Source organism: Podarcis tiliguerta, assembly GCF_965153285.1.
Source record: "Podarcis tiliguerta genome assembly, chromosome: Z".
Lineage (NCBI taxonomy): Eukaryota > Metazoa > Chordata > Lepidosauria > Squamata > Lacertidae > Podarcis > Podarcis tiliguerta.
The window spans coordinates 38835514-38845670 of record NC_139553.1 but is presented as its reverse complement, the minus strand read 5'-3'; positions in this window follow the sequence as shown (position 1 = coordinate 38845670).

Here is a 10157-nt window from a genome sequence, read left to right as displayed (position 1 = left end):
GATGGTTGGAATAAAGTAAAGATGTTTGAGGAATTCAATCTTTATAAATTTTGATATGATTTAATCCAATAAACACCTCCCCAGCTATTGGGCTGATCAGAACATAGTTATCCACTGACTTTACCAATTCCCAACATTTCCAAAAAAATTAAAAAGTCATTGGTCCACTGGATGGACCAATGGTCTGTTGAAAGGGACCCCAAAGGTCATCTAGTTCAACCCCCTGTAATGCAAGAACATCAGCTAAAGCATCCATGACAGGTGGCCATCCAACCTCTGCTTAAAAACCTCCAAGGAAGGAGAGCCCGCAACCTCCCAAGGGAGACCGTTCAACTGCGGAACAGCTCTTACTGTCAGAAAGTTCTCCCGATGTTTAGTTGGAATCTCCTTTCTTGTAATTTAAAGCCATTGGTTCAAGTCCTACCGTCCAGAGCTCTTATTGGTGCTGCGTGGCTGCCCACTTCCGGGTCGGAGGAGCACCGATAATAGCTTGTGCACATCTGCAAGTGTCATTTGCGCATGTGCAAGCGTTATTTGTGCATGCGCAAGCATTATTTCTGGTGCACATCTGGGTTGGAGGAGGCTCGTGCACATGATCACAAGCTATTTCCAGTGCTCCTCCAACCTGGAAGTGCACCAGAAATAGCGTGTGCACACGAGTATGGGCACACGCTCCCCTGCCCTCTGGCCCACCGTGCGATCGGTGCTGGAGACATCGGCCCAAGGAGCGGTAAGTTTGCTGACCCCTGGATTAGATGATTGATCATCTTTGTTGCCCTCCTCCGCACACATTCCAGCTTGTCAACATCCTTTTTAAATTGTGGTGCCCAGAATTGATGCGGTCTGACCAAGACAGAATAGAGTAATACTATTATTTCCCTTGATCTGGACACTATACCTCTGTTGATGCAGCCTAGAATAGTGTTAGCTATTCTGTTTACTCATCTTAAGCTTGTGGTCCACCAAGACCCCTAGATCTTTTTCACATGTACTGCTAATAGGCCAGGTTCAATCCTTGACATCTCCAGGTAGGTCTAGGAAAGCTCTATCTCTAAAACCTTGTAGAGCTACTGTCAATTACTGTAGGCAATAGTGGGCTAAGATGGACCATTGGTCTGACTCAGTATTAGACACCTTCTTATCCTCCAATGTTCATCTGAAGCACATTCCAAAAGTCAGGTCCTGGACATAAGATGGTAAAGTGTAAAATGTTCCTGGAGATAACCTGTTCTTACCTGCCCTTGTGCAAGAAGTTGAACATGAAGAACTACCTCTTGGGATTTAGTTTCACTTTCCTCATACAACACTCAGATGCAGAAATTAAAACAGCCCTTGTGTTGAAGGGAAGAGCACCTCTAAATTCAGTCCACATCTTTGTTTCCACAAAGCAACTGATGTATTCATTCAAAAGATTGTGTTTTCCTATTGACTTGCATGTTAAAAGTGATAGAAAGGAACACCATCTTCTTTTAGAAAAATAAATATAACAAGTTTTCAAATTAGTCTCCATAAAATGCCAATTACATGAGAGACAGGTTAAAATTAATACCACAGTTAATTAGATAATATATTTGACTATAGCAGCTCTAATTAAAATCCTAATTGGCTTTTCACCACTTATCCTATTGTTGGCACTTTAAAACAATTTAACTCAAACATTTCTAGTTAATTTCACTGGTGCACTTTTCATGCTTGGACTACCCAAAACCCCAAATCCCAAAACTTCCAACTCACCCACCTGCATTCAACCTACTCTATAAATGATGAACTATGTGGTAATTTCCCAGATACAATGTCACACAGCTGTTAAGCCTGCAGCCAAATATACATGTGTGAGTTTTCTGAGATCAAACAGATCCCAGGCTGCACTTCTAAGCATACTTACTAAGGAATAGGCTCCATTGAACACCATGGGGATTTCTTTTCAAGGAAACACATATAGGATCACACTGCACAATTTTACATAGTGTACTAGCAACGAGTCAGGAAATCCTCAGCTGAGCAACAAATGCTTTTCTTGGGTTTGTGTGTTGATGCTTTCTTAAGGCCTTGATGGCTGGTGACTACTAGACCACATCACTTGGGGAGATTTAAAGGAAACAGTGTGTTAGTTGCCAGTAAGGGGGGGGGGAGTCTAAGTAGTAGGTCCTAGCCAAGGAGAAAGCTTGGGGTGCTCCAAGGCTATGCTGAATATTTCCCTTCTATGATTTTATTTGGCCATAGTCTCCCCCAACTACTGCTTAATTTCTCCTTCTCCCAGCCAATCAGGGACAGTATGAGGAAAAGGATGACATCATGATACAGTCAGATTAGGACATACAGACAAGAGTTCAAGGGTGACAGTGGAACCTGTGTGTATGTTGTGTTAGAAGCTGCCAGGACTAAAATGAGGAACCTCCAAATTTATGTGCTTTGGACTCATTTAGTAAGCTACAAAGACTTAGGGATGGATGGATCAGTCCCTCATATTACACATCAGACAGGTGCTGACTCTGTTCTCTTTGTGGCTCCCACTGAAGACTTTCCTCTTTCAACAATTGGAGATGTTCTTGTTCTATCTGTTGACATGTATACTGGATTTTAAAATTGTGTTTATATATGTAATTGTTTTAACTGTCTTTGTATATGTAATTGTTTTAACTGTCTTTGTATATGTAAATGTTTTAACTGTCTTTGTATATGTAATAGTTTTTATGCCTGTAATCATTTTAACTGCTTTTATATTTTTCTTGTAGTATGAAATCGCTTCAAGAGGCTTCACAAAAAGTGATTCATTCATTTATTATTATTATTATTATTATTATTATTATTATTATTATTATTATTTCCTGATGTGTCGATTTGGCATATGTTCATACATAGGCTTCCTCTAATCCATTTCTGCATTAGTCTGCATTTCTAAAAGAAGTATGAGAGTTTTATTCAAATATGTATTTTATCACAAAATGTATTTTTAAATACATATTCTTTCACACTGTATGCATTTCTAAATGTGTGTACATTGAGCTAAAAGACACATTAATATACTTATTTTTACATGTCAAACTACGTTTTCCCATCTGGGAACAGCATCACAACATTCAGTGAATGAAACAATGTGTCTACTTGTCCATCTCCCACAAAAGAGGAAGAGCACCACCACAAACAGAGGATGCAGGTTAGCATAAAATTTGCATATGCTAATATATATGCATGCATGCAAATTATCCCTAGAATTTAACAGAAACACAATGCATCTCACCATGGTGTGTCTGACTGTGACCAGGTGACATGTGCATCTGCTCAGTCTGCTGTCCATTTGCTAACTCTTGAGGGGCAAATTTGAAATCCCTGCTCTCCCTTTTTTATGTTATTTATCTTTCAGCTGCACTTGAACCATGCAGCCCTTCTAACAGAGGATTTATTCAAATAGAGGACTGTCTTCTGTAAGGCAGGACACATAGCATCCTAGCACCGAGTGCTACAATTGCACCCGTAGCCAGATTAACACTCTCTTCTTCTTTGGACAATTTGCTCCCTCTTTAATTCCCTTTCATCTCTGTTATTATCAGTGCTACTATCACACAATCTGCAAAAATAACCTGGTCTCCTTTGGAATTAATCAGGTTGTAGCTAATCAAACCACAGGCATTAGCATAAAGTTCAGTTAATTGTCTCTCCTCTGCTTTATGGGGAAATAACCATAGAGAAGCGACATATTTCTGATTAGATGAAAGGCTCTTTGGTTAGTACTTTTAAAAAAGAAAAGAAAAAGAAAAAATAAGCTGGAAGATACAATAGAACCAGCCTTCCTTGCTAGCAATAGATAGTTTTAAGAGAATCAAAAGGAAAGGGATGGTCATTGTCTTACTCGGAAACCTCTCATACAATTAAAAAATAGAAATGGGAAAACTGTATGTGTCTGTATATATACCAGAATTTTCAGCCCCCTACTCCCCGCTTTCTATGAGCCTTTGCCCCTACTGCTCATTGTCTCACACACAAAGCTTCATGTGTGTTACTCCATTTCATTCTTGAGGATCACAAAAGAATGTTTTAGCAGACTTGAAGCCACTTTGCCTTTCAAGGGAGAATGCATTCAACACTTCTTCACCTCCCCATATTTTCTGCAGTTGAAGGTAGTTGTTAAGGCAGTTATGAAGCTTACTCCTTTCTCCATTCTCCTATATACACAGAGTATGGCACTGGACTGGTCCTATTCTGTTCTAATCCCAATGAGTAACCACAACCCCAGAGTCATCCGCAACTGGACTTAACAGTCAGGGGTACCTTTACCTTTACCTTTTAATCAGGGACGCGGGTGGCGCTGTGGTCTAAACCACAGAGCCTAGGGCTTGCCGATCAGAAGGTTGGTGGTTCGAATCCCTGCGATGGGGTGAGCTCCCATTGTTCAGTCCCAGCTCCTCACCACCTAGCAGTTTAAAAAGCACATCAAGTGCAAGCAGATAAATAGGTACCGCTCGGGCGGGAAGGTAAACAGCGTTTCCGTGTGCTGCTCTGCTTTGCCAGAAGTGGCTTAGTCATGCTGGCCACATGACCCAGAAGCTGTCAGCGGACAGACGCTGGCTCTCTTGGCCTATAGATCAAGATGAGCGCACAACCCCAGAGTCTTCCGTGACTGGACCTAACACACAGGGGTAACTTTACCTTTACCTTTTAACCCACCAGGCATGGTGGAGCAGGTAAAGTCAGTTGCTGCAGCACCAAGGGCAGCTCCCAGTGAGCAACTTGCAGGGGTTGGAAGTGAACTGGAACCTTTTGAGCCTGTAGCTCCACTCTACCTGTCATATGCCCTCCCAACACCCCCTTTGTTGGAAAACTGCAGCCTCTTAAAGGACCATCCCTCTGGCCCAAAAATATGCCTTTCTCCTTTGTACATGGCCTCTCACCTGATGCACTCCCTGCATTGTTGAAATGGCAAAGTAGTGTGGGAGGCACTCAGTTCATCAGGGCCAAAGGTAGCTGCCTATGAACATCCCAGCTCTGGTTCTACAAGCCCTGGTGCTATGGGATCCTGCCTGTCTGTCTCAGGTTCAGTGTAGCCCTAATCACCAGCATTAGGCTAAGACTGCCAAAAACCTGGTCCAGCTCCTCTAACTCACTGATGGGTTCCAACTAAAGAAGAGCTCTGGGGCTGAAGGTGCTCTCAGCATAGTGCTTTCCTCTGGACAGTTCTTGCTTTCTCAAAGACATTAGCAGTACAGGCAGGAACCAGCAACATGCAGTTGGGTACAGATGCCCTGTGCCCTAGATGCCATGCTAAATTCTTATGGTCCTTCATCTTTACACCAAACTTGGGCCAGATAGCACTTCAAATAATGGACACCTTCAAACAGAGGACAGCCACCCTGGCAGGCCTTCAAACAGGGGGACTGTCTGCTGCAAAGCAGGACACATGGATAACCTATTTCCATCTGTGAAATGCTGGATGGTATGGAAATATGGTCATCAAAGGCAGACTTTTCCTACAGGCAAGCAGTAGCTTTCAATTCTAGTCAATGGCAACAGTAGCCATGTGTGGGAGGGAGACAAAACAAGGAAAGAAAAAAATTCCTCCCTTTGAACATCTTCCCTGATACATAATTACATTTGCTGTGTGGTGAAGCTCTGGGAAAGGTCCCCTGTGGCAGTCCAGAAACATACCCCCATTTAGCTGTAGAAGCTGCCATATCACCTACAGCAAAATAAAATAAATAAATAAAGTCTTCAACTTGTACCCAAATTCCACCTAACATGAAATTCCTAGGTGAATATGGGGGTTACTGTTCAGACAAACCTCTTAGGAAATGTTGAGAAAAGCTCAGTATTTCTGAATCAGGTGGTGAATGAGTTTACACATACTTAATCTGGATATATATATATATATATATATATATATATATATATATATATTGGGTGTAGTGAAGGGTTATCCTTCTGTGCCTCGAGCCTGAGAGGAGGCGCGTACAAGGGAAGTAAGCCAGGACGTGACGAAAGCAGCTTGGAATGCTGTGTACTGAGTGGAAATCGAAAGCAGTTTGTTGCGTCGCTGCAAGCAGAGGGAGAAGATGCAGCTTGAATCAGATGGAAGTTGGAGTTTGTAAATACGCTATTCTTGTGCCAATAAAGTGATATTAGGACAGAAGAAACAGTTTGGGACTCATTTACTGCTCTTTCGACACATGCCGCTGTGTAACTCTGCTAATTGCTTTACGACCTGCAGAGGCTCCCAGGGGAAGCGTGCCTGTTTGTTTTTAATGGTACTTACTAGTCCAGGCGACCATCACCTCTTTTTTTGCTACCTACAGTAGCTATCTTATGCCACTTTTATCAAGAGATGAGTAGTAGCATCTCTCCCTCTCTCTCTCTCTCTCTCTCTCTCTCTCTCTTTTAAAACCAAAAAAATCTCCCTCTGTCTACATTTGCCTATCCTTCTCTCCTAATCTGGGAGCCAGGGACTTCTTGCATTACTTTCACCACCCTACAGGGTTCACTTTGAGAAGTTGTGATATTTAAATGGATATAAAACCATGCCATAGCATGATTCTTGCTATGCCTGCCCTGAAGAAAATCCCATTGCATTCAGTGGAGCTTACTATCATACAAGCATGTATAGGGTGGTGTACTAAATTTGCAATGTGCATCTGTCTACTGGTTAGAAGCAATCCAAATTCTACAAGCTAGCTCTGCACTGAAGAGTAGAAATGTAGCTCACCTGCCATGGTGACATGTCCCACCTGTAAAATCAAGAGATTGAGAAAAAAGGATAGAGCAGATCACATAAGCAGGCTGAAAGAACGGCCTGACACATAGGTGTTGCTTGTGCCTCTTCTCAGAGACTATTAGGTGCTGAAGAAGGTAACATGGATCATATAATTGGTGAAAAAATACTGACATGCAACATAGATTAAAAGATGTTGGGAAAGAAAATTGTGAGTTAAAAGATGGATGGTTTACTTTGGCAATATTCTGAGCAAGCAAAGCTCCAGGCCGTATTGCTCTAACACCTAGAGCCACACTTCTGTTGAATGGACTTGTAAACATGATTCTCAACAGAGAGAGAAAGGAAAAAGGAAAGCACCTCAAAAGCTGGGCATAGTCTGCATATATAGCAGAATGGGTTGGTAAAGCATAGAATTGTAGAGTTGGAAGGGACACCAGGATCCTCTAGTCCAACCCCCTGAGTGTAGGAATCTTTTGCCCAATGTGGGGCTTGATCTGGTGGCCCTAAAATGAGGAGTCTCATGCTCTACCAACTCAGCTATTCCATATTTGATGCATGTTAAAAACTCTTCCCTCCAGCACCACCAAGCTGTCCTTGGTTGGCCTCTCAGCCACATTTTATCTGATCACTCTGTTGTTTTAGCCTGTCTCAAACTTCAGTTTATGGATTGGTTATATTCCTTGGGTTAATATTTTGTGGGACACCATTCTGAATCTTTATATGTTCAGCAGCCTAAAAGGACTATAAAATAAAAGGAATAGTATTATGGACTGAGTATGTAGCAGAGAATTTGAAAGTGGTATCTCCCACAGAGAGAGGGAGGGAGGGAGGGAAAGAGAAACTACATACATACATTAAAGAGCCAATGTGTGTAGTGGTTAAGAGTGGTGGACTCGTAATCTGGTGAACCAGGTTCGCTTCCCCGCTCCTCCACATGCAGCTGCTGGGTGACCTTGGGCTAGTCACACTTCTCTGAAGTCTCTCAGCCCCACTCAGCTCACAGAGTGTTTGTTGTGGGGGAGGAAGGGAAAGGAGAATGTTAGCTGCTTTGAGACTCCTTCGGGTAGTGATAAAGCAGGATATCAAATCCAAACTACTACTACTACTACTGCTACTACTACTCTTCTTCTTCTTCTTAGCACATCCTCCCCCCTCCCCATAAAAATAATCCTAGATTCTGTAGTTCATTAAGCTGGCTGGGAATTGCAGCTCTGTGAAGGGCAGAGTTCCCTGAAGGAAGTTGGGGAAGTTGTGTGCTTTATATATGCTTTAACCACATACAGTGTCCATAGCCAAAAACCTGGACTGATATAATCTATTCTACTACATTTTTCACACTTCTTTTGGATGCATACATAGACCCAGCAGCAGAGAATGCTGGAAGGAATATTTGCTGCTAGTAATAGAACATACTTGCAGGGCACTAAAATGGGAACAGCTGCGTTTAGGAAAGAGCAGTGGCAGAACGCTTTGCATGCAGAAGATCCCAGGTCCAGTCTTTGCATTTCCAAATAAAAAAATCAGGTAGTGGATGATGAGAAGGACAGACCTGCTTGAGGCTCCGAAGAGCCATTGCCAGTCATAGTAGGCAATATTGTGCAAGATAACTGAATGACCTAACAGGGTATGGAGGGCAGCTTCCCACATTTCTATAAGAATTTATTTTTATTTTGCATTTGTTCAGGAACGAAAGAGATTACTTGAGAGGTCTGTTCACCCCCCCTTTTTTTTAAAGGAATCTCATGCAGAGCTGAGAAGAGAGGGCTTTCAGGAAGGCCAGAATCCTGTATTATAATAGGGTTGCCTAGTCCTGCTTTTCTGCCTTGAGCTACAGTTCACTTTGCAGAAATCAGCAGGTGAAGCATTGCAACATGCATCAGGTAAGTCTGATTGCCTGCTCATACTTGAGTTTATGGCTTTAACTCATTTTTAGTTTCATTGTATTAAGTTTTCTGCACAGTGTTTAGAGACAACTTTGGTTAAGTGAGAAACAAATTGCCAAAATACATATATAAATGTTGGTGGGTCAAAATGAATGCAAGCAAAACTCACTAAAAAAAAAAAGTTGGCAACCCTACTTTTCATTGGGAAATGTACCTGCACAGCTCATTCTCACTGGAGTCCAGAATGCTGCAGCGAATAGTCTTAGACCAGGGTGATCTAAACCTGAAGTGCTGTTCTTCCACAAAGCCCATTGCATGGTGCTAGGTCAGTCTTCTCATTCCCTTTTCATTCCCAGATCCAGTTTGGCACCCCCCACATGCATTTGCATACACAGGCTGGGAGCCTCAATGACATCCCTCTGGAGGCTGCACCCGGGGGGGGGGGGACCCAGCTAGCTCCTCTCCCCCCCTCCCCCCCCCCCGTAGCTACAGCTCTGCCAGATCCTTCTACTCCCTGATTGCCATTTTCAGCCCTAGCTCTTCTTATTTTCTGATGCCCCCATTCTCATGCACTCTTATCTTCAGTTATCCCATCCTGCATTTCCAGAGTTAGCCCAAGTACACATTCTTGGGATGACACGATATTATTCAGGGCAATAACAACATGGCATGAGGCATGGAAGACGGTACCCAGGAAGGAACTCTGTGGGTTCACTCTCAAACTGCACACAACTTAGATATGGAAGAGGTCATCAATTTGGATGGCTTTCAAATGGGATTAGACAAATTCATGGAGGCTAAGGTTTTCAAGGGGACGCGGGTGGCGCTGTGGGTTAAACCACAGAGCCTAGGGCTTGCTGATCAGAAGGTTGGTGGTTCGAATCCCCGCAACGGGGTGAGCTCCCGTTGCTCGGTCCCTGCTCCTGCCAACCTAGCAGTTCGAAAGCACCTCAAAATGCAAGTAGATAAATAGGTACTGCTCTGACGGGAAGGTAAACATTGTTTCCGTGCGCTGCTCTGGTTCGCCAGAAGCGGCTTAGTCATGCTGGCCACATGACCCGGAAGCTGTACGCCGGCTCCCTCAGTCAATAAAGCGAGATGAGCACCACAATCCCAGAGTCGTTCATGACTGGATCTAATGGTCAGGGGTCCCTTTACCTTTACTAAGGTTTTCAATGCCTGCTAGTCATGATATATACCAGGGGTGGTTGGAAAGTATAGATAAGGATTTACTGATAGATCTTTTCAATGAGAAAGGTGGCAATTCCTGGCATCTCCAGGCAAGAAACTCTGGGGAGCTGCTGGCGGTCTGCATCATAGATAGCAATAGTAGGCAACTGGTCTGACTCAGTATTAGGCAGTTTCCTCTTGCAAACAAATGCTACTAGAGTATTCAACTAGGACCTGGGAGACCAAGCTTCACACCTCGATTCAGCCATGAAGCTCAGCTGGTGATCTTGGCCCAGTCAGCATCTTTCAGTCTAACCTACCGCACAGAGTTGTTTTGGGAATAAATAAAGGGAATAAGTATGTAAAGACACCTTGGAGAACAAGTGGGATAGAAAGGTAGT